Source organism: Melospiza melodia, chromosome 13 (assembly GCF_035770615.1).
Source record: "Melospiza melodia melodia isolate bMelMel2 chromosome 13, bMelMel2.pri, whole genome shotgun sequence".
NCBI lineage: Eukaryota > Metazoa > Chordata > Aves > Passeriformes > Passerellidae > Melospiza > Melospiza melodia.
In genome coordinates, this window is record NC_086206.1 from 20,281,827 (window position 1) to 20,306,348 (window position 24,522).

The 24,522-nt window shown below is 46.8% G+C and overlaps 1 long non-coding RNA gene across 3 annotated transcripts; it reads left to right on the forward strand.

Moving 5' to 3' along the window:
* Positions 1-534: 534 nt before the first annotated feature.
* On the forward strand, positions 535-23,955 carry LOC134424393 (uncharacterized). Of its 3 annotated transcripts, none has more exons than XR_010029406.1 (4): positions 535-765; positions 17,572-18,879; positions 20,543-21,631; positions 22,510-23,215. It is a non-coding gene; the product is annotated as an uncharacterized LOC134424393 (long non-coding RNA). The 3 variants fall into 3 exon arrangements; XR_010029405.1 differs by lacking the exon at positions 22,510-23,215 and adding an exon at positions 23,699-23,955 and having other exon boundaries at positions 536-765; XR_010029407.1 differs by lacking the exon at positions 22,510-23,215 and having other exon boundaries at positions 540-765; positions 20,543-21,674.
* Positions 23,956-24,522: the final 567 nt, after the last annotated feature.

The window sequence follows — 24,522 nt, forward strand, 5'->3', positions numbered from 1 at the left end:
GAGCCCTTTCCACGCCGCCCTGCCCTGCCCCACCCGGGGGGGCTGCCCGCCGCGCCCCTGCCCGCCGCGGAGAGAACCGCGCGTGTATCTCTGTGCGTGTGTCTGTGTGTGATTTATGCCACGCGTGACCGTGAGGCTCCTCCATCCCCTCCCTGCCCCTTTTCCCAGCCCTGGAAAGCACAGCCCGGGCCCCGCGGGCCGGGGAAGGGCGTGCGGGCAGCGCGGAGGTTCCGCGCGTGGCGTGGGGCAGCGCGGCGCTGCCCGGCCCCGGCTCCGCGCTGCGCGCAGCTTCGCCCACTTCAAACCCCCTCTTCGTGCGCTCTTTTTAAGCTCGGCGGGCCCGGGCAGGATGTTTATACTGCGCAATGTAAACACGGGCTCGGGGGTGCTTTAATAAAAAGAAATCGGCGAAAACTGCCGCTGCCTCGCGAAATGCCCTTTTCTGCCTCCGCCGCCGCGAACGGGGCCGCGAACGGGCTGCGGACCCCTCGCCCGCTCCGGAGCTGCTTTAGGGATGAGGGTGGGTTGGTTCGTTTTGGGTTGTTTGGGGTTTTCCTCAGGGGGGTGTGTATAAATCCGTGCTGGAGTTTCGCGGCTCCGTGCCCGGAGTTTGTCGCTCAGCTCCGGCCGTGCCGCGGGCACACGCGGCGGGTGGGGGGCAGGAGAACAGAGCCCCAGAGGGGTACAGACCCCCGTTCCTCCCTCCCCTGTCCCCCTAACGCCATCTCTCTGAGCACCGTGCCGCCGGCAGAGCTGTCACTCGAGGTAAGTCCCTCGGAACCTTTGTCGCCTTGTCGCGGCCCGCGCGTGGAAAGCGGCGCGGTGCGGGGGTGGTGACATTGTGGGTGGGCACGGGGGAAGGAGCCTGGGCTCTCGGGGCTGCCGATGTGCCTGCCGCTGCCGTCTGATCCCTTCCGACATCGGGGAAAAGAAAAGAGAAAGGAAAATGGGGGGGAAAAAAATCCATCCCGTCCCCCCGCACCCGCTACAGGCCTCGCCGCAGGGCTGTGGGCGCATCCCTGAGCAAAGAGAAACAGGGGACACCCCCCTCCCCAATCCCTTCGTCTCCCAGCTTCCCTTTTCAAGGTTTTTATGATAATTTAATACCTTTTAAAGGAAAGATAGGCACCGGTCGGGTTTCCAAACTCCCTCCGCGTTATTGGCGAGCAGTTGTGAGCAGCCTCCGGGGCGCCTGGCACATCTGTGGTACGACCAAGAGGGATCTCACATCAGCGTTTTCTTTTTTCTTGCTTTTTTACCTTTCTATCCTCCCCCCTCCTGTCTTTTCCCTCCTTTTGGGGGGGGGAAAAAAAAAATCATCATTCAGGCATCACCGGCCTTCCCGTTCCCGGTGCAAACGGGCCCGGGACAGGCACGGGAGAGCCCCGGGCAAGCCCCGGGCCGGGGGCAGGTAGCCAGGGAGGCTGGGAGGAGGTTGGGACAGTTATTTCAGTTATTTCTGGAGTTTTTCCCCGGAGCAGGAGGAGAAGGAGCAGCTCCTGCTGCCCTGGGAGGCGGCGGCCGCTGCTCCCTCTGCGTGGGGCTGCTCGGGAAGGGGGGAAAGCCCCCAAAAATCGCTTTCTATTGGGAAGCAATCACCTTCCCCGGAGTTTACATCCCCGGGGAGGCTGGTGCAGAATATTCCCTCTACTTCTCGCTGTATTTCTTTATATTTTTGCTGTGGGAGCGCATCTCTGACCGCGAGCTTTGCTCCGCATCGAATGTTCCCCCCCGGCTCGCGAAAAGGGTGGATTTCTTTGTTTTATATCACTCTGCGTCCGAATCTCCCCGTTCTGCCCCAAAACACCCGGGGATGGAGCTCTAAACACAGCACAAAGCCCCCGTGGAAAAATCTCGTTCAAATCGTTTGCCACCGGCAGCGTTTCCACGAGGAAATAAAATATCTCCGAGTTAAAAAAACCCCAAAACTCTCCTTGGAAATCAAACTATTTCCCCTCAAAGAAAATCACTTCCTTCACGAGTGCCCTTTCTCCCTCTTGCAATATCTTTTAGGAGGGGAAGATTTGGTTTGCGATGCATTTATTGCAGCTAGCAAAAGTTTAAAATGGGAATATCTCGCTCCGGGTCCTATAGGCCTCGTCGTGGGAATTGCAGAAATGTTTGGGGGTTTTAATCGGAGCGCACATGTTGGGGAAAGGAGTTTTGGGGAGGAAATGCCTGGTGTACGAGGAGGAGGAGGATGGTGTGGGGGAAAACGAGACTCGCTTTTGGTGTTGTCTGCTCGTGATTTGGGTGGCTTAATCGGGCCCTCCCCAGCCCCCGACGGGCAGAGATGAAAAGAAGGGAGGAAAAGAAGAAATGACAAAAATTAAATTATCATCTGGCGCAATTAGCCTCTGCCATCCCTCTCGGAGCCGCTTTCCCGACCCCTCCAACACCCCCGGCCCGGTTCCCTTCCCACCCGGCTCCTTCCCTCCCTCTCCCTGCCCCAAACTCGGGCCGTGTTTTGTGTAAAAATAGACAAATCCGAGCTTTCTTCCTTTTCCTGCGCCCAAGGTATTTTTCCTAGCTAATTGCTTAAGTGAAGTCAAGTCGGCTCGCAGGCCGGTGTAACCCGAGGATGGAAATGGATCTAGGTGGGATTGTTCCAGGGTGCTGCTCCGCCAGGGGCCGGGCTGTGCCTGCGAGCCCGGACCACCCAGGCCGCGGGGAGTGACCGCCCCGTGTCCCCCTCCCCGCTGTCCTGCTTTGCATTAACACCCCCCTGTTCCCCAGCACCAGCCTTTCCCCCTCGCCTGCTTTGGGGGTTTTTATTTTTTATTTTTTATTTTATTTTTTTTTTCCAGTCGCCGCCATCCCCGTGGCCGCTGGCCCCAAATCCGCGGCGAATTGATCCCTAAATGTTTATTTAAAGGCGAGGGGGTCGAGGATGGAGGGAGGAGAGCTGGGGGAAGGTGGAAGCACCGAGGGAGAGATGTTTTTAGGGACATGCACGCACACCCCAAATATTTTTTTTGCGGGTCCAGCGCACGGCACCGCTTTGGGTCTTTCCCATCCCAGCCTTGGCCTCTCGCATTCCTGGCGGCAAAATCTTCTCCAGGAGAAGATTTTTGGGAGAGCAGAAGCCGAAATTGGGAGCGCAACGAAGCTGCCCAAGTGTGTGAGGCGGCTGCGGGGAGGTGCGGGCTGGCTGTCACCGCAAGTTCAGGCTTTGGTCAGAAAGGGAAAAAATAAAAAACAGAAGAAAATCTTAATCTGCCCCTTTTTGTCTCCGTTTCCCCCCTCTGCCCGTCCCGAGTCTCCCCCCGCCCTTCAAGCCCAGATTTTCCATGACGTCCTTCAGTGAAATATTGCAGCACAGGAATTTACAGCCTTCTTCAGCTCGGGATTTTTTTGCTGTGCAGTTTTCTGGCAGGAGCCGCTCCCTGCAATACAAATCGGTTCCAGCGATAATAAGCTCGGAGCGCTACCACTCAGACACAATCGCTTCCCACAGAGATCTTCCAAATATCTCCGGGTATTTATATCCCCGCTCAGGGACGGATTGCTAGAGTGTTTTCCCGGGGAGATGCTTTTGGGCTGGCTGGGGTTCAGCCCCGGAGAATTTGGTACCGAGGGAAACAGCGGGGCTGAGACCCGGCAAGTGATGCTCCCACATCGCACAAATTCGCCCTTAAAGGCAGCTCGAATTGTAAATCCAAGTGTAAATCCAGGTGTAAATCCAGGTGTAAATCCGTTCCTAAGGCATTCAGGCTTTCCTGGACGAGGTTTCTTCCCTGGGGGCCCGGGGTTAGGGATGCTCCCAAAGCAAACAACCCTTGGGATGGGATTTCCCTTCTCCCAACAACTTGGCATAGCAATGGCATCCAAACAGAATTCATAACCACTTCCAGCTTTTCCAGCACCGAATCCCGTCAGGATAGAGATAAAATTGTGCTGGAGAAACCTTTCGATTCGCTGCTGAGCTTTTTGTCATCGGGAACCACCTCCAGCCCCCGGCGACTCCCGATGCCAAAAGTCCGGCTGGGCCAAGCCGGGCCGGGGGTCTCCACTAAACGAGGAGGACGAGGGAATTCCAGGGCGTTCAGCCTCATTTCCAGCCTTATGGAAGCTCTTTGTTGGTTTTTGGTTTGTTTTAGTTTGTTTTTTTCCCCAAGTTTAAAGCAAAACGCTGTCGAAATCCCAGCAATGTGCCGGTGCTGGTGGAAAGGGGAATTTTAGCATCAGGCAGGCGAGGGTCACCAGCCCCATTTTGGGGTGTCCCACAAAATCCGTCTGCACCGAGAGGTGGGAGAAATTCAAACGGAATATCGCGATAAAGGAAGAACAGGTGATTTCTTCCACGGGTGCCAAAAGCCGCAGGGACCGTCAGTTCTGGGGATAAATAACGAGCGAGGTGGCGGCGTGGATCGCTCCTAAACATGCGGGGAGACGCGGACAACAAACACAGCGGGTCTGGGGAAAGATCCAGGGCACAGCACCCTGGGGGTGAGGACAGCGTGATCTCTAAGAGGAAAACCCCGAGGGGAAACTGGGGGGACCCACGGGTGCAGATCCAGGTGGGCTTATTGCAGGGAAAAGGGATTTTATCCAACACAGAGCATCACCCGGGCCGGGGTGGCAGCACCGGGCACTGCCCTGGGCGGGTGTCGGGGTGCCCAGCAGGCAGCAGCCCTTGTCCCTTGTCAGCCCTTGTCCCTTGTCACCTGCCCAGCGGGCAGAGCCACCCGGGCAGGACAGGGACACGGAGGGATGCTGAGAACGGGGATGTCCCTGGAGGTATCGGGGCAGCAAAACCTCGCTGCGAGAAGGTCCCTGGGGCTGCAGAACCCTCCTGTTCGTGCCCACGGTGCAGGCACAGAGCACTGCAAAAGCAGCTTTGGCTGTAGGGAAGCTTGGGGTGTCCGTGTGGAGAAAGGGAAATCGCGCAGCAGCGGGGCTGGGCTGCACAACGGCCTGGTGGGCTGCGGGCTCTAAACATGATTCCTACACACACAGAAACTCCGTGTCCCTCTTTTCCCAGCCCAAAGCAGGGGTTTGTGACACGCTGTCACAAATACCGTCAGAAATTCCCTCTGTAAAGAGAAATTCCCGCTGTTGTGCTCTCCCCGATTCTTTCTTTGCAAAAATCTGAGCATAGTTTTCCTTGGAATCTTTCCCGACAAAATACTGTTTCCCACCGCCAGAATTCCCAAATAATGATGTTGTGCATCAGCGGGGTCTACGTGCTGCAGGTTCGTGCACCCCTCTACTTTACAGCTGCCAGAGCAGAGAATTAAAATACACCAAAAATTGGTTTGTCATCTTTCCCACCTCCCGATAACAGAGCAGCTCCTCGTAAATCGATCCCTTGTGCACAACCAGCACCTACTTAAATATTAAAAACGACCTGGAGGGGCTTTAAAAATATTCTGCCGGGAATAAAAAGCTCGGCCGGCATTCCCGGGAAAGATGAGCTGTAGAAACATAAAATGCCCGAGCCAAGATGGGAAAACTTTCCCCAGCTCGGGTTGTTGTGCCCCGAAGTTTAACGATTTCTGCAGCAAAGGGATTGATTTTTATTTTGGGAGAATCACCCTGGGAACGGGAAGGGAACGGGTGCATCCATGTGTCCATCCTCCCGTTGTGAATATTTTGGGGCTTTTGGGGTGGATGTGCCAGAGGGACTGGAGGAATTCCGAAGCCAGAGAGGAATTTGGAAGGATTTTGTAAAAACACCCAAAAAACCCGAAAGAACGATCCACTGAAAACAACAACAAAATACTGCCGCCTAAAATAAAGAAAAACCGCACCAAAACTGGCCAAGAACTCACTAAAAATTCGAATAATGAACCCAGAAATGGTTTTGCTTTTCCCGCTCTCAGAACCGCTCGGGAAATTGCAGAACTCCCTGGGCGATTTGCGCAGCACCCTCAGCTCCTCTCTCCCAATCTCCCTCAAATTCAAGTTGTTAAAATTCACCAACTAATTTTGCATGAACCCTCCTTAAAATCAGGGAACGAGGGAGTTTCTGCAGCTCCTCTCTCCCGCAGATTTCGCGGGATACCTGCGCGCAGAGATGCTGCCCGAGGGCTGGGGCTGCAGCATCAGAATTTTCCTTGCAGGATTATTCGTTTTTCCTCTGGAAACGATCGAATTTGATCACTTGGCTCAGAACAGCGAGGGCTGGAGGAGTTTTCCCCCACTCGGAACCGCGGTTTCTCCCCGTATCCCGCGTGGGGACCCGGCTGAGCCCCAAAAGCGATGGAAAAGTGCCCGAGTGGGAGCGGGGCCGGCCAAACACAACCGAGCTGGGAAATCCGCGCTGGCACCGCAGGAAAAGGATTTTTCTGTCCTCGGGAAAAGGGTTTGGAGCTGTGCTGGAGCGCAGCCCTGGGTCTGGTTTGCCCCGCTGCCCCAGGAAAGGAAAACAGAAATGTTTCCAAATATTGCAATAAATAAATGTACGGAGAGATCGTGCTGGAGGGGAGAGAGGATGAAAGAGAAGGAGAGAAAACAGAGAACGGGCGGGATGGGCAGGAGGGAGGAAAGAAGGAGAAATGAAAGAGAGATGGGGGGGGAGAGAAAGAGGGAAAGAAGGAAAGAAAGAAGGAAAAAAAAGAAAGAGAAGAAAGAAAGGAAGAAAGAAAAGAAAGAGAAAAAGAGAAGAGAAGAGAAGAGAAGAGAAGAGAAGAGAAGAGAAGAGAAGAGAAGAGAAGAGAAGAGAAGAGAAGAGAAGAGAAGAGAAGAGAAGAGAAGAGGAAAAGAAAAAAAAGAAAAGAAAAGAAAAGAAAAGAAAAGAAAAGAAAAGAAAAGAAAAGAAAAGAAAAGAAAAGAAAAGAAAAGAAAAGAAAAGAAAAGAAAAGAAAAGAAAAGAAAAGAAAAGAAAGAGAAAGGAAGAAAGGAAGAAAGGAAGAAAAAGAAAGAAAGAAAGAAAGAAAGAAAGAAAGAAAGAAAGAAAGAAAGAAAGAAAGAAAGAAAGAAAGAAAGAAAGAAAGAAAGAAAGAAAGAAAGAAAGAAAGAAAGAAAGAAAGAAAGAAAGAAAGAAAGAAAGAAAGAAAGAAAGAAAGAAAGAAAGAAAGAAAGAAAGAAAGAAAGAGGAAAAATTATATAAAGAACGAGAACTAGAAGGAATGTGAGGGAGAAACTGAAAGAAATAAGAGAGGAAAGGAAATTAAGACAAATGAAGAGCAAGAGAGTGAAAAATAGAGAAAGGGTGAAAAAAACCCCGGAGGAATGGGGAAATGGAGAAGCAAAAAAGGAAACAAAGAATAAGAAAGAAATGAGGAGAAAGAGAAAAATAAAAGGGAAAGGGGAAAAGCTGGAAGAGAGAAAGAGAGAGAGAGAGAGAGAGAGAGAGAGAGAAAGACAGAAAGAAAGACAGAAAGAAAGACAGAAAGAAAGAAAGAAAGAAAGAAAGAAAGAAAGAAAGAAAGAAAGAAAGAAAGAAAGAAAGGAAGGAAGGAAGAGAAAGAGAGAAGGAGAGAAAATGAAATGAAGAAAAAAAGCAAAGGGGAGAAAGGAAGGAAAAATAAAGACAGAAGATTTAAAAAGAACTATTAAAAGAACAAGAGAAAAGACAAAAGGAAAGAAGTGCGAAAAAGACAGAAAAGCGGCAGAACAAGAGAGAAACCCCAAAATCAAAAAACCCAAAGAAAGCAACACAGCGAACACGAAAAGGGGAATTATTTCTCTGCAAAACCAAGAACACTACACGGACAATTCAATTTTCCCCCTGTCAGACGGGGCTGAGCGGGAGGAAAGCGCAGCCCGGAGGGGCCCGGCCGCTCTCGGAGCGCGGGGAGCGGCTCTGGGCAGGGCGGAGATGGCGCTCCGCGATCCCTTCCCTCCCTGCCCTACCCCCGGGGCACAACACGAGAGACAACAGAGATTTAGCAGCGATTTCCCCGTGGGTTTTCCACGCGGGGCTGCGCTAAAGCCGGGTTAACCCGCGGGGAGCGCGGCCCCGCGCTCGCTCCCTTGGTGGCCGCGTGTATTTGGGTTGGAGCCGTGTTTATGTTCATGAAAAAAGGCTGAGATTACAAACAGACCACTGAATGCCCGCCGTGGTGCTGCCGGATTGGTGGAAGATGTGTACTTTTAACCTAATCGCTTTTAGGGGCAGCAAATCTGATTAAAAAAAAAATGATGGGGAATTATTATTTTTAGCGGGAAGGAATTAGGGAGCTCCAGGGCTGCCCGTGTGGTTTCACAGTGGAGAAGGCTGGGATGGAGAAGGTTTGCAGGGGAAAAACGACAAAATTTAGCCGTAATTCCGACAAAAACGAGTCCTGGAAATGGGCAGAGAAAAGGGGGGGTTCGTCTTGCCCTCCCTGAATCCTCCATCCCACCGAGTGGGTCCTAGTGGAAATGGAATTTTGTCCCTCAAAACCTCGGCTGCTGGAGACATTGTGCTCAGGGGTTTGTCCTTGCCGGGTGGAGATTGGAGGAACCTGAAATTCACTCCAAAACCCCCGTTAATTCGCCCATTTAGGATGGGATAGATATGTTTGTATATATAAAATAACTCCGGTATATATATATATATATATATATATATATATATATAATAACTCCAGTACATATATAATCTCTCCAGTCCTTATAAATGCAATTAAGAAAAAATAAATTCATTAATTTACATTAAAAGTAAAATATAAGGACTTTTAAAATTAATTTTTGGGAGTGTTGGAGGAGCAATCATCATCCTGTAACTTTGTTTCTGAGTCTGGTTTTGGGGTCAGTCTCTTTCTTGTTTTCTTCATAAAACCTCTCTCCAAAATCATTCTTGACCCCCCAGCTGCGTCTATCCCCATCTACATTTGAAAATTAGAACAGCTGATAGTTAAAAAATCAGATTTTTACAGATTTTTTCCCTCGTACCCGATAAACCCCCAGCACGGAGGGATTCACATCAGGTCCCAGGCAGAGGATTATTTTCCCCCAGGAGCCCTGGGAGCGAACGTGCGCGCAGCCTTTGGCATCTCCCTCCTTTCCAACACTTTCCTTTTGTGGACAAAAGCTCTCGGCGGAGCAGCCCGAGCGGCAGAGCCCGTCAGACCTGCAGGATTTGGACATTCAGATATTTTACTGCTGTTAGAAACCCCCATTCACGGAAGAACAAAGAAAATCCATCCAATTTCGCGTTGGAAAGGGATGCGAACAGAGTTCGGGGCGAGGGAGATTTTAGCAGGGAATGTGTTAAAAAAAAAAAACAAGGAGAAAAAGAAAAATCCTTTAAAATCCCCCAAATTTTCCCCGTGCAACGGCCGTGCTGCAGTAGGGATGCAGGGCAGAATTCCCCCGGGGTTTGGAGGCAGAGGAGTGCTCTAAAAACAGCTTTTTCTGCCTTAAAACATCTTTAGGGTGTCAAACCATCTCCCCGAGCCAGAGAAGTCTCGAGGTGCGGGGCTTAGAGCGACAGCAGCGGGCTTTCTTTGTTCTCTCCTCGCACCTGGAATTAACCTTTATTCCCTGATGCTTTTTTCCCCCCCTCTTTCCTCGGTGTTGTGTTTTGTTAGTTAGTTTGTTTGGGGTTTGTTTGGTTTGGTTTTGGTGTTGGGGTATTTTTTAGGGTGGTTTTTTTTTTTTTTTTTTGGTTTTTCTTTTTTTGAGAGTGCGAGCATTGCATTCCCTCGGTGACATCCACCGATTCCGTCCGAGGCACAGAAAAAACCAAAACCCCGAACGCAGCGAGTTTGGCTCGAGCATCACCAAACGCAGCCCGGCGCCGTGCGAGCCAGGTAGGCCCTGCAGAGCCGCCGGGGCTGGGGGACACCGGGGCTGCCCCAGACGCGCTGCTGGGTCCCCGAGGGACACCCCGAGCTGTCCCCTGCCCTGCCACCCACCCGGGGACACCCGCGGGGCTGCAGCCCCCGGAGCGCCGCGGATGCCGCGCGGGGCGAGGCTGGAGCAGATGAAAGCGATGTCACATTAATGTCAGCTCGCAGCTCGAGCCCACACAGCCTTGATTGCTCTTATTAATCTTGCCAATTTGTCTGTCAGCACCCGGCTAATCCCTAAATAGCCTCCCAACAGGTGCCGCTCGCCCTCCCCGGTGACAGCGCCTCTGTCCCCGCTCGGTGTCCCCACCGGGGCTGCAGATGTTGTTTAGTCTGTCCAAAAACGGGTCCGAGTTTTGGGCTTCTCAGAAAGAAGTGATGAGCGCGCTGGGGGGAAAGGGGAGATGCTGGAAGAGGGGTGAGCAAACCCTCCGAGTGGTTTGTGCCTTATCAGGATTAGAAAACTTATTTGTGTGCTGCTCTTGTTTGCGGTGGGTTTTATGGGCAGAGGAGAAGATTAAAACAAAAAGTCCAAGCTGAGGCTGCAGTTGAAAAGCCAATTTAAGCCTTAAGTTTTGTCATAAACTCGTGGAGTGGTTTGGGTTGGAAGGGATCTTAAAACTCATCTCGTTTCAGCTCCCTGCCGTGGGTTCCAACACCTTCCACCAGCCCAGGTTGCTGTTTATCCTGCACTTAAGCTGAGGGCTGATTATTTTCTTTACTACTCTATCAGAAAATCCACTGGCTTGTTGTGGTGTGTGCTCAGCCATGAAGTCCCAGCCATGTCAACTCTTTAGTAAAAGACTAAAATTATTGTGTTGTGAGCCTTAATCTTCCTAAAGTCGTTATTAACACAGCAGTCTTAAATCACAAAACACAGATTTTGTGTTTGGAACTCTTAATTGCTAAACTCAATTAACTGCTAAACCCTTTACACTGCTAAAGGAGAGTTCAGGTTGTTTTCCTCTCTCGGCATTAAGAGAAAAAGAAAAAAAAGAGATTTATTTCTGTTTGGCAACTCTGCTGCATGAAATGTTTTACACACAGGTTACAACCTGGTGATTCCTCACCTGGAGGAGGCTCTGCTCTGGAGGAAGAGCCACCAAACCTGGCTTCATGCAGCAGGTTCCTATTTTACATCCAAAGCTGGCTGGGGCTGTTCCCAACCCAGCAGGAAGGAAGAGCTTTCAGGAACATCTTCAGCCTTTCCTCCAAGAGATGAAGTGCTCTGGGTCCACTAAAAGAGCTCTGAGTTGCTCAATGTTAACCCTTGGGTGCTCCAGATCAGATCCTAAAAGCTCCTAAAACCACCATTCCCCACTGAAAGCTCTTTCACTCCATCCTGGCCTGGATTTATTACCGGGAGACAGATTTTTGTTTTTCCTTTTCTTTCTCCCCGAGCCATTTATTTCGTCCATCCATCACAGCGAGCTGGAACCGACCTGGGATCCCAGGATATTCTGAGCTGTTGCAGCGTGTCAGGAAATGGGCAGCAGCCCCTGTGATGCAGATACTTGGACGAGGGAGAGGTAGGAAGGATTGTCCAAATGTTTACTGAAGGCTGTTGATAGCCCCAGGATTTATAACTGGTGGATAAGGCCTGCCCCCACACTGCTCCTCCAGCAGGTGCATCCAGTTCCCACATGACACTGGGATGCAGGACAGAGCCAGCTCGAGGATCCAGCTCCCTTTTCCCAGCTGCTTCACTGGTTTGGAGCCCGTGGAGCAGCAAGACAGGAGCTCAGGATCCACTCCAATGATTCCTGCCCCTGAGAGCAATTCCAACCGCTGGAAAAAACAAAACACAACCAGTTGGAATTTCTTAAGTGAAACCAATGCTCAGGGCTGTTCAGGCCCATCGAAATGTTCCCTGTCACTCCCCTTCAGTGTTGTAGAGGAGGAAATTCATGGCATTGTTGTGCTTGTTGTTCTTGGCATTTCAGTTCCTCGCTTCCAGCACCAGGATTGGAGCTCTTCTGTCTCCCAGCAAGCCCTGACTGCTGCTGGGGGCACAGCAGAAGTGCTGGCAGAGCACTCTGAGCCATTCAAACAGCTCCAGCTTTTCAGAGCCCACTGGAAATGTCCCATAGCTGCTGCCAGGTGGCCTCTTGCAGCCAAAAGAGGGGAGTACATCCAACAAAAACCAGGCTGATGGACTGGAAATGGGAGTGTAGTCAAGGGAAGGCTCTGCTGCCTCAACAGCCCCTCCTGTGACCTCCTCAGGAGGTCTCTGCATGATCCAGAGGGACCTCAGAGGGTCCAGCCCAGATTTCTGCTCAGGGCAGGTCCATCAGCAGCTCTGGGCAGGGTCAGCCATGGCTTTGTTCAGCTAAAACCTCCAAGGACAGGGTCCAACAAGCAGGACTATGGACAGCCCAGCAGCAGAAGAGCTTTCAATGCCCTCATGCCCATCCAAGCAGGGTGGGAGGCTCTGCTATCAGAGCAGAAGCTGTTGTGGCTGTGATTCCCTCCACTGTGTGATTGAGGAGCAATAACCCATGAAACTGAGAGATCAGCACGGGGCTGAGTCACTCAGCTCTGGGTGTCTCCTTCCCCTGCACCATTTTGCAAGTTCTGGTGATGCTGGGAACATGAACTCAAGGATTTAACGTGCTGCAGACACCCAGACAGCTTTTCTTAGCAGCAAACAGCAGCTGCATCAGCTGCAGAGAAACCTTTAATTCTATTAAAGAACTCTATTAGATATATAAAGAATTATTCTATTCTATTCTATTCTATTCTATTCTATTCTATTCTATTCTATTCTATTCTATTCTATTCTATTCTACTCTATTCTACTATTATTTTGCAAGTTCTGGTGATGCTGGGAACACGAACTCAAGGATTTAATGTGCTGCAGACACCCAGACAGCTTCCCAGACAGCTTTTCTTAGCAGCAAACAGCAACTGCATCAGCTGCAGGGAAACCTTTAATTCTATTAGAATTTAATAGAATTAAATAATTAATTCTAATATAATTTAATTTTATTAGAATTTATATATCTAATTCTGTTAGATATATAAAGAATTCTAATGAAGAATTCTAGTATTTTATTCTATTGCTATTTTGCAAGTTCTGGTGATGCTGGGAACGTGAACTCGAATTTAACGTGCTGCAGACACCCAGACAGCTTTTCTTAGCAGCAAGCAGCAACTGCAGAAAAACCTTTAATTCTATTAAAGAATTCTATTAGATATATAAAGAATTCTATTAAAGAATTCTATTATTCTATTCTATTGCTATTTTTCAAGTTCTGGTGTTGCTGGGAACACAAACTCAAGGATTTAACGTGCTGCAGACACCCAGACAGCTTTTCTTAGCAGCAAACAGCAACTGCATCAGCTGCAGAAAAACCTTTAATTCATCACAGCCCTGCAGTTTCCCAACTGCTCTGGTGGGGAACACAATGGCCTCATTGTTTTTGCAAGGGGAGATTCCTTCATTTCAGGCTCTTGCATAAACTGTGTGTTTTCCATTTGTCACCTGACTCATTCCAGTGGCCTCCCTGAGATGGGACTGAGATCAGTGGCAGGGATGAAAGGAGCCCTCTCAGGCTGAGGACCAGAGTGTCAGAGTCACCTCTTCTGCTTTGCTTCACAAACTGGGAGGAGAACCCGGTGTTCTTCTGGGGGGAGAAAGTTGTGTAATAAAATATATGGGAAAGAAAGGAGTAAAGCTTAAATTCCAAAGTCATCTGCTGTGCTCCATGAAATGTTTCCGTGCATTGAAAGAATTCAATCCTGTGTTTGATGTCAGATTCTCGAGGTGACCTTAGATGGGGAGTCCTCACTCAGGCTCCTCTTGCCTTGAACACATTTTGCAAATGTTCCCAGTGTTGGCAACTCTTGGTAACATCCCAAAAATGCTGGAAATGCTTTCCAGGCAAGAGTCTGGAGCCACCCAGATGGGATACAAGAAGAACCAGTCCCAGTGGCTGGTTGGTAGCTGGGACCAGCACTCGAAGTGCAGGAAGATCTGAAGGTTTCATGGTGGCCACGCATTGATATCTTCAGGTTTCCTCAGCTGTGAGCCTTGGGGTTGTGTTTGGGCTCCAGAGGGGCTGGAAGAGCCTTTCCTGCAGGTTTCCCTCCTTGGAGAATGGCCAGAGGGATTGCACATGGGGGGAACTGGCATTCCCAGTGTGTGCAGCATGGTGGGAATGTCAGAGATCAGGTGAAGATAAAGGCAGGGTGTGTTGGTGGGGACACACACACAATCCTTCCACCAAATTGATCAGTGAAATGCCCCCGGAGAAAGAATTTAACTTTGTGTTACCTTTCCACACTGCTGTACATCTGCGTTGGGATTAATTCTCTCTTTTCCAGCCAGGTGAGGGAGATTGATACTTTTATTTAGCTCTGACCCCACCAAGCCCTGAAATCCAAGCATCTCTATGGGTTTTCTCACCTGGAAATGCTGCTGCTCCTCTTGCCTCACTTTGCTACTGAAATCCAACCAGGAGAAGGCTGCAAACCCAGGGGGATTTGGGCCAGGGTTAAACAAAGGAGGAATAAAAGAGCTCAGCACATCCTGTGCATTTGGGCTTGGAGGAAGTGAGCCTTGGCTTGTGGTCCAGCCCAGCCTGGTGCTTTTAGCTGTACAAAATTGCTTTTTTTCCCAAAGCAAACCATTGCTGACAGATTAAAAGGGGTTTATCCTGCAGAATTTCCCCTGCCTCATCTGCCAGGGAACACACAGGGCTCTTGGAGTAAATCACAGTGTAGGGCTGCCTTATCTCAACCAGAGCCCCTGAGCAGGAATGTCCAGCCCTGGGCCACCCAGCCCTAATCCCAGGAATCAGGGTCTGCTCCAGGCCCCTGCTCTGACCCTCCAGAGCCATAATTTAGCAAGGTCAGGAGGTTGGGTGGTAAAAGGGGAAGAGCATATGGTAAAAGGGGAGAGATTCAAGGCTGGCCCTGCACGGAGATTTCATGGAAATGTTTACACTGGCTTGGAGGGGAGACTTGAGCCTGTTTCCCTCTGCAGATTTGCTGGAAATCTGCACCAGGTTATGGACACAGCTCCAGCTTCCAAGTGTCCTGCAGGAGGGTGGCTTCACACCCTTTTCAGTGGTTGTTTTAATGGATCCAGGTGGATTGAGGGAGGGTTGGATGTGCAGCCAGCCCTGTTGGGCTTCATCTCATCCCTGGTTCTTTCCTAGGACAACGAGGCTGCTTTTAGCTCACGGGGAAGGATAAATAAGCAGGAAAATCAGATGGGAGAAGGGGAGAGCTCTGTCAGATGGAAGTGAATGGGTGGAGAAACAGCTCTGTGCATTTCCTTCATTCATCACAGAATATTTTGTGTTGAGTTGAGGTGGTTCAGCACCTGCCAGCCTGTCAGCAGAAAGGATAGCAGTGGGCAGAGAAGGTCCACTCCGTGGAGGAACCATTCCCTCCTGTGTGGAAATGTTCTTTGGGATCAGGTCAAAAAATGATTTCCTGTGAATTTTCTCTGTGAAATCTCGGTTGCATTTGGCTGGAAGGGCCAATTTAGGGGCTTCATCCAAGAAATGACTGTGCAAAGGGTCACTGAGTGTGGGCTGAGTGTCCATCAGGAACAGGGAAAGGGTGTGTACGACACCATTCCCAGGACAGATTTCAGTCAAGAGAATGAAAAGGAATACAAGGGAATGCTGGGAGCAAAATTCTGATTTTCTCAAGTTGCTAAACTGAAATCATGTTACTCTTTCTTTTTGTGTATAAATCCTTCTTGAATGTAGGGGGAAACATCATTTCCTTCTCTCTAAGGGCTGGTATCAACAAAGGATGTGATCCACTGCCCAATGGAGCAACAACTGAGGGTTGAGTATTGAGGTTTGCACGACTCATTAAAATGAGCTACTCCAACTCCTCCTGAGCCTTTTGAGGGGCTCATTTTCAGGAGTGAAGCTCAGGAAGTCATTCTTGCTCAGCTGCCCATCCCTCCCATCCTGTCCCTGTCCCATTTGAGCCACGCACAGCAGCATCCCTGAATTCCATTCCCATTTCAGCCCTTACTTTGCTCCATGGCAGGGCACAGGAATCTCCTGTCACTGCCATATTTTCTGGAAAAATCCCTTTTGCCCAGGATTCGTCTCCTGGGAAGCCGAGAAGCCTCAGAGAAAAGGAGAACAATAATTATCTGATTTGCTTCTCCTGTGTTTTGCTGCTTTGGAACGTGTTTGGACATTGTTTATCCAACAGGTGATTGTTTCATTGGTTTATTGTGAATTGTTTTGACTCATTGGCCAATCAGGGCCAAGTTGTGTTGGGACTTTAGAAAGAGTCACAAGTTTTATTATCTCCTTTTAGCCTTCTGTCTGTATCCTTTCTGTATTATTTAGTATAGTATTCTTTACATATATGGTATATATAATATATATACTATATATAGTGTATATATATATTATATACTATATTAGAGTATATAATATATATGCTATATATAGTATATATATAAAGAATATATATATTCTTTATATGCATTGTATGTATATATACATACATATATATAAGTACATATACACATATACATACTGTATATAATATAATATAATATAATATAATATAATATAATATAATATAATATAATATAATATAATATAATATAATATAATATAATATAATATAATATAATATAATATAATATAATATAATATAATATAATATAATATAGTTTATATTGCATTATATTATATTATATTATATTATATTATATTACTTATATTATACTTACTTATATGTATGTAAGTATAATATATATATTCTTAGAAGGCTAATTTAAGAAATTAATAATTTATTATTAATTAAATTAATTAAAATGCTTATAATAATATATTTATTATTAATAATATATTATTAAATAATAATTTTAAATAATAATAAATAATAATTTAGCCTTCTAAGAACATGGAATCGGATTCATCATTCCTTCCTGCCATGGGGCACCCCCAAATACAACGGTCTCCCTCCTTCCTCCCTCCTTCCCTCCCTGCCTCCCTCCCTGTCTGCCTCCTTCCCTCCCTCCCGTGCAGATGCTGAGCTCTGCGAGGGAAAGGCTCCCAGATGTGCTGGGGAGGGAGCAGGCAGAGCCCTGAATTCCACTCCTTGCCGTGTGGACTCTTTGTATATTTTGTTTGAAGGAGGAAATATGTGGAGTCCTTGGAGGAAGGCTGGGGACCAGGCACGGCCCTGGCAGCTCCGGCACCGCGGGGCTACGAGGTCCTGCAAGCCCCCTGCCCTTGGCCCGCAGCATGGGCCAGCTGAAACCCATCAGCATCACCCAGCAGGTCCCCAAAGCCTCTCCTGGGGATGGCTCAAGGTGACCAGACCCTTTGAGAAAACGTGGCTTGGCTCAAAAGCTGGTAACACCTAAACACCCACGGCTGGAATTTTCGGTATTTTTGGCTCACGGGTGATGTGCTGTAGCAGATCAATAAATATTCACACGCTCCAGAGCGTTTTGTGGGGTTGGTTTCAGTGCATTTAGCTGTGGCACTTGGTAGCTACTTGATTATTGCGTGAGACAATACGTTTATGAAGTGTTGGCCTTCATTTAGTTAAACACTTCATTGATGTCTAAGACCAAAACGGCATGAAACTAATTGTTCCCGTGGAAACAGGAACCCAGAGAATGATTTTCTATCACAGCTTGGCAGCAGAAAAAGAAGAAACCTCTGTAATTGTTCCCATTAACCCAGAGCAGGGGATTCATGCTCAATCTCTACTGAGCTCTGCTCCGCTTCTGCTGTGAATTAGGGGACAAAAAGTCAGCAGAGAACCACATTAAAAAGGCCCGAAACAAGCTGTGCTTTATGGAGCATTTGTAGTTCTGCCACCAAAACCATTTTTCTCTTCTGCTTTGCAGGTTTCTGGCCAGCAGCACTGAGCACTGTCACTGAGGCCAACTTTTGGAAATGCTGGGTTTTAACTGTGTGCCTGCAGGAGGGACAGGGACATCCCTGGCTGTGCTGTGGGCTGGAGACAGGACAGCCCTCAACCCCTTCAACCCCTCAACCCCAAGGGTGAGTGCTTAGAAAATGCAGGCAAAACCAAACCTGCAGTGAAAAATTAGGGAGAGTGAGAGAGGAGCCATGCAGAGCAGTCTGTGTGTGCAGGAAATATCCTGAACCTCCTGCCTGAGGTTTTCCCTTTCCCCCATGGGATGTGCTGGTGGCTGGGGCATCTCAAGGGCTTTGTTGCTGTAGAAAATCCCTGATATCTCTGTACCAGAGGAGCTCACATCTCCCAGATCTCCAAATTCCCCATCAAACTGAGAAATCCCCACCCCAGTGAGTTGCTGCAGCCCCTACCAAGCCCCCATCATGGACCATCCCTTGCAGGACAGTTTTGGGAAGCCCAATGGCTCTGCAATTCCTGTCTGGGCACCCTGTGAAGGAGGGGGGAGCCTCTCACACCCTCTCCTTGCCCTGATGGAATAATTTCCACCATTTTCCCACTTTTAGGCTTTGCCCCTAAACCCAGCCCCACAAAACCAGCAGGAAAATGGAACCAAAAAACCCAAACCCATCCTGGCCATCAGGCCAAGCCCACAGCTCCCGTGGAGGGACCAGCAGACACAGACCTGCTCCATCCCAGCACAGAGCAGATTTCCCCTGCACTAATTACTGCTAATTGAGCCACTTGACTGTGGGGGAGCCCTGCCCTGGCCAGGCTGATAGAGTATCAGGGAGATAAGGAGCACTCAGCACAGGTAACGGGGAAGTGTTGGCAGAGCTGTGGTGGCACCTTCTGGAGGGGTTATCTCCCCTCCCCAGAGCACAGGACACCCAGTTCCAAAGGGAAACACTCTGGCCCTGAGGATCTGTGCAGAGCCTAAGAGTGATCTTCAAGAGAGGCTGAAAAGCTTTTCTAGGAGGTGCCCTGTGGGATTTTGGTGACTCAGGAGCTCAGCAAATCAAGCTGGCATTCATTTCTGAGTAACTCTTTTAAATTTCCTTAACATGCATTTTATTCCTTTGGCTGGCTTTTGCTGTTGTTAATTTAACACCGTGCAAATGAAACTTTAAACATTTTTCCCCCTTTTTTCTTCCCTACAGAGAAATAAATGTTTTTCTTTTAACAAATCCTGTCTCTCTCAGCACTTTTGTTATTTTTCACCACCTCCACTGGCCTACACAGAGTAATTCAGCTCCTACACCATCCTGAGCACCAGGTAGGAGTTACTCACACCTACTTACCAAAGTGGAAACTTGGACGGGGTGACATTGTTGTTCTGTTTTTTCTTTTCAATTACTCACAATTGTAAATAGGAAATCAAAATTACTGGATATTTTTGCAGCCAACTCTGAGAAAAATCCTGTGTGTGGGTGCAGTCCCTGGCTGTGGGTGCTGCCACACCTCACACCTGGGGGGTGAAGCTCACAGGGTCACAATCCCTGCCCACAGCAGTGCCAGTGTTTTGTCTCAGGGATGCAAAACCCAAGAAAACATCATCACTTCACTCCTGGAGGAGCCAGCAGAGCGTGTCCATGGCTATCAAATCAATGAGAGGGCACCCACACACCTGAGAAGCTGCTGGGTCCTCTAACCCAAAATTTAGGATGTTTTCCTTGTCAAGTATCCCCATTTTCTTCCTTGAGGCGCCTCAATCATCTGCTTCTCCTCTTACCCCTGTGCACTTCCAGTTTGGTTTAATTTCCCAAAGTTTCCCAGCTTGTTACACAAAGCTCATAACAAAGTCTGTGGCCAGCTCTCTCTTTGATAATTCCTTCCCCCCATTTGTTTATCTCAAGTCCTGAGCTTTGTTCCAGGCCCAAAACCAAAAGCCTTTCTACCCCGTTCTCCTCTTGACTTGTTGCAGATGTAACGAAATAAATCTTTAGAAAGAACAAACCTTCACTTCCTCTCTCCCGTCTGATTCAGTCACAAACCCCAGGAAAGAAAAATAAATCACAACCTGAGCTCGCCTGGTCTCCCAGGATTCCAGTCTGGTCCTGCAAGCCACCTTCCCAACTGGATGTGTCCATTCTTAGAGAAATCAGTGAGCACAGCCACCAAAAAGAATCTGATAACCATGAAATCCTTATTTTGAACATGGCCAAAGTAAAAAAAAAACAACTCGTGATCAGCCCAGATTAAGGTTGATGTGGTGGTTGATGAGCATGACCAAGCTGGTGGTGCCTTCCTAGAGCTTGTCCTTGGCACTGAAGGGTGATGTGATGTGTCCCTGCTTTGTCTCTCTGCCCCTCTTTTCTCCCCTAACACCCCCACCCCAAGGAATTTTAAATCACAATCAGAAAAATCATCTGTTTGGGCTTCCCAACCGGCCACAGCAGAGGTGGAAATACTGTAATGTTGTGATGGCCCCGACGAGGGGAGAGAACGATGTATTTGATTCTATGGATATTAGAAAGCTAATTAATGTCTCTACTATATTCTATACATTTAAAATTGAATCTGCCAAGCACTTAACCCTGCACACACTGTTCTGAAGCCCATGACTGTCACCCAACAGTCCTGACACCCTCTTGGCCCTGACAGGCCAAGGAAACAAACCACCATGATTTTGGGTAAACAATCTCCATATTGCATTCTACTTTTGCACAAACACAGGCACGGCAAATGATAAGAATTGTTTTTCCTTTCTCTGAGGTACAGAGAATGTGAATCTCAGAAATATTCTTGGGAAGAATTGTGCCTTGTTTTTCTCTGTGCAATGTGGCTGCAGTGGAAATTCCCTCCCAACAGAGTTTGTCCTTCTGCTGAGAGCTGTTTCTGTGTAAAACCTCTGTTAATCTCCCATCAACATCAAGAGGTGCTCAGATTGTCTCCAAACACACCCCAGCCATGAGGTCTGACCAAATCCCTGTTTCCAGCTGGGCATTCCATGGAAGTCCTGCTGCCCTGACCCTGCTCTGGGATCAAGCACTGTCACTGCAGGACACAAAATAACATGACGTGGACACACTGCTCTTTTCAAGGTAAAAGGGACTTTTTAATTTCTGACTCCAGCATTTGTAGATTTCCAAAAGTGACCGTGGATTGGAGGGTGACAGTGCCGCCTCTCCAATGACACTGGACAAACCAACAGTCCATCAGATTTCTCTTCTTCCATGAAATAATGCAAAAAATAAGTTAGTTTCATAAAGTGTGTGGAAAAGTTCATTACAAGAATGTAAACCTCAGAAGGCTTAGAAAAACTTAAAAAATCAGGGTGACACCACACATCAGCCCAAGGGCCTTTCCAGAGCCCACCTCCCTTGGCAGCCTGGACTAGGAGTGGACAGCAGGACACAGGGATGCCAAGTGGAGAATAATAATTTCTTAAAACATAGGACTGCCTGTGTTTGCCTAACCAGGTCTTCTCTTTGGTCTAAGTCAAAGCCAGGCTCAGCTTTAAGCTGGGAAATACTGGAGGTGTATAAAAGGGATGATTTGATTTCCCAGGTATGTTCTGCCCAGTGGGTGCTTGGGGGAAGATGTGCAGAACCACCACAGCTGTCAGAAGATTTTTGGGTTGTGTCCCTAGCCCTGACTTTCACTGATGAACCGAGGCTTTTCTCTTTGTGTGTGTTTTGTTTTAAATTTAAACAAGGGCCCTTTGCACACTCGACACAATCCATCCACTTAGCACTGAAGAAAGTGTAATTAGACACTTGGAGAACTGGAAGAAATTAACTCCGACCACAGCCCGTCACTCAGACTATTACTTAATAATATTTCCCAAATGTGCAAAGCACTTAGTTCTGCAATAACAGGAAAGGAGTGTAACTTCTCACCCTGAGCAGGGCTCTGCCGTGTGGAGCACACAGGAAAACCTCACCAGCACCAGGAGATGTTCTGCCACCTCCCATCATCACCTGAGAGCCACCAGGAGATGGGAAGGATGCCATTCATGGTCCCCAGTCCATGGCACTGAAGGGCTGGAAGGGAGTCAAGGGCAGTGCCCAGTCCAAGGTGCTCAGGTGTGGTGTTTGTGAGAGATGAGAATCTGACTCCAAGTTCTCAGAGGGCTGATTTATTATTTTATGTTATATGTTATATGATTTATTTTATTATGTTATATTAATATAATATGTTATAATATGTCTATTAATATGTTATGTTAATAAAATATGTTATAATTAATTATATTAATTATAACTTATAATTAAGTATTAAAGTAATTATAAATTATTTAAAACATATAAAATATCTTTATACATTTTATTATATTTAAAATATGTATTCTATATTAAAATATAATTACATAATACATACTCTATATAAAATATTAATATAAATATTTATAAATATATAGTTATACATAATTATTTTTATATAATTAATTATATTATAATTTATTAATTATTATTATTAAAATAATTAATAAATCAGAGGGCTATTATATTATATTATATTATATTATATTATATTATATTATATTATATTATATTATATTATACTATACTATATTATATTATACTATATTATATATAGTATATAGTATATAATATATAGTATATAGTATATAGTATATCATATATAGTATATAATATATAGTATATAGTATATAGTATATCATATATAGTATATAGTATATCATATATCATATCATACTATACTAAAACTATACTAAAGAAAGAGAAAGGATACATCAAAAGGCTTAACAAGAATGAATAATACAAACCCGTGACTGACTCAGAGAGTCCAACACAGCTGGCCATGATTGGCCAGTAATTAAAAACAACTCACACAGAACCAACCAAACATTCACCTGTTGGTAAACAACGCCCAAGCCACATTCCAAAGCAGCACAACACAGGAGCAGCAATCAGATAATTATTATTTTCATTCCTCTCAGCTTCCCAGGAGAAAATCCTGGGCGAGGAGGATTTTTCAGAAAGCATCCTGGTGAATTCGGGCTGCGTGCGAGGAGATCTCCCCCAGCTTCCAACACGCCACGGAAACCGCGGAGAAATTGCTGCTTTCCTTCTCCTGCACGGCCCGGCCTCAGCCCTCGCTGCAGAACCCTGGCCAGAAAGGGATGATTGTGATCCCTGCCCGTTTCTTTGCTCACTAAAAGGGCCCATTCATCCTGGCTAATTCTGAGGGGTATCAGTGGCAGGAGCTGGAGCTGAGTGTCTCCAGCCCAACTAGGGAAACAGATCTCCTTGCCTCGGAGCTCTGGAGGGGAGCATTTCTCTGCTTTTAAACACAAATGTCTTTGCTGGCCATGGCAAGTTTTAAAAAAGTCCTGACGAAGCAGGGCTGGGTCATTTTCCCAGCAAAAACAAGAGGCTGTTTAAAAAGTGGGGGGAAAAGGTTGTTCTCATCTATTTCTGCTTCAGGAGCCAACACAGCCACCTTCACCTGCTTTAATTACCCCTCACATATCAATGAGGCCGTGTCCAGAACAATGAACCGCTTGCCTTGTTGCAAGACATTGAAAAAATTTGATTTTTTTAATAAAAACATCCGTGATGCCTTAAATGCTGAAGTCATTGTGAATTCCAGCTCCCAGGATTTCCCCATGTGTGTGGGAAGAGCTGCAATGTAATTGCTTTCAGCAGAATATCGCTGCAGTCTATAATTAAAATATATGAGATTGCCAGTTTCAAAATATTTAAGTGATTTCATCTGTACTCAGGTCAATGTGTCTCTCTGAGCAGCTCATTTAAAATGATATTTCTATTTTCAGTGCATAAAAAGGGTCCTGGGTGAAAGAAAAGGATAATTTTGTTGTCTTCTTTGTCTGAGGATGTACCTGGGGAAGGTTGGAGACACAGAGCTCAGAATTCAACAGAGTATTCCAGTTCTGGGGAAATATGTGGTGAAAGCTGAAGTGACATTGCAGAGATGGAGGGGGAGGTGTCACAAAATAAAAATAAAAATGAAAATGAAAATGAATATGAAAACGAAAATGAAAATGAAAATGAAAATGAAAATGAAAATGAAAATGAAAATGAAAATGAAAATTAAAATTAAAATTAAAATTAAAATTAAAATTAAAATTAAAATTAAAATTATTATAATAATCCTCTAATTCCCAGTGTCCCTGCAGGAATGAGAGAGTCCCATCCTTGTCTGCAAAGCTGAGTGAGGGATCTTCACTCAGAGGATGAAAATAAAGAATACAAGAAGTCAAAGATGATAATGTTGAAGCTGTAATGAGACACAAATGCTATTCTGATGGTTTTCTCTGAAAGGAATACACCAAGCCCAAGTGGTTTAATTGAAGATCTCCCAGGCTTTGCAATCAGCAGGGCCACAGATGAAGGGAAATCTTTTTTTATGTGGCAGAACATGAGTGGTTTTCTCAGTAAAATAAAAAGAAAGATGAAAAAAAGGTTTTAAAGAGGTTTTTTTCTAATAAGGACATGACATGAAGGTTCCACATTGTCAGTGTGAGAGAGTGATTGAGATTAGATCAGATAAAACACAGAATTTGGGGTTGTTTTATGACTTCGTGGCATTACACTTGTCAGCTTAACACTGAGCACATCTCCAAAGAGCCCTTTGGAAAATGTTTTTGGGGAGGAGAAAAGGGAGAAACTCCTGGGCTACTAAAGATGCCAACAGGTGGAAATAAACATTCACCTATTCGCATTCTGAGCTTTTCCAGAACAACCCCAAAGATCAGGATGCAGCTTTGAAGCTGCTGAGATCTTCAAATTGAAGTGAGATGGGTCACTGTTGGATTTTACTTCTTTTTGATTTAGAGATGGGGTAACTGAGGCGTTTTAAAAAATTTTATATTATTTTTAGTCTCATGAGAAGGATGAGACAATACAGATATGATCATTCACACTACTACAATTAGAAGCTATTTAAAAATTTTTCTACAAACTCATTTCCCACAGGTCAGTCAGCAAAA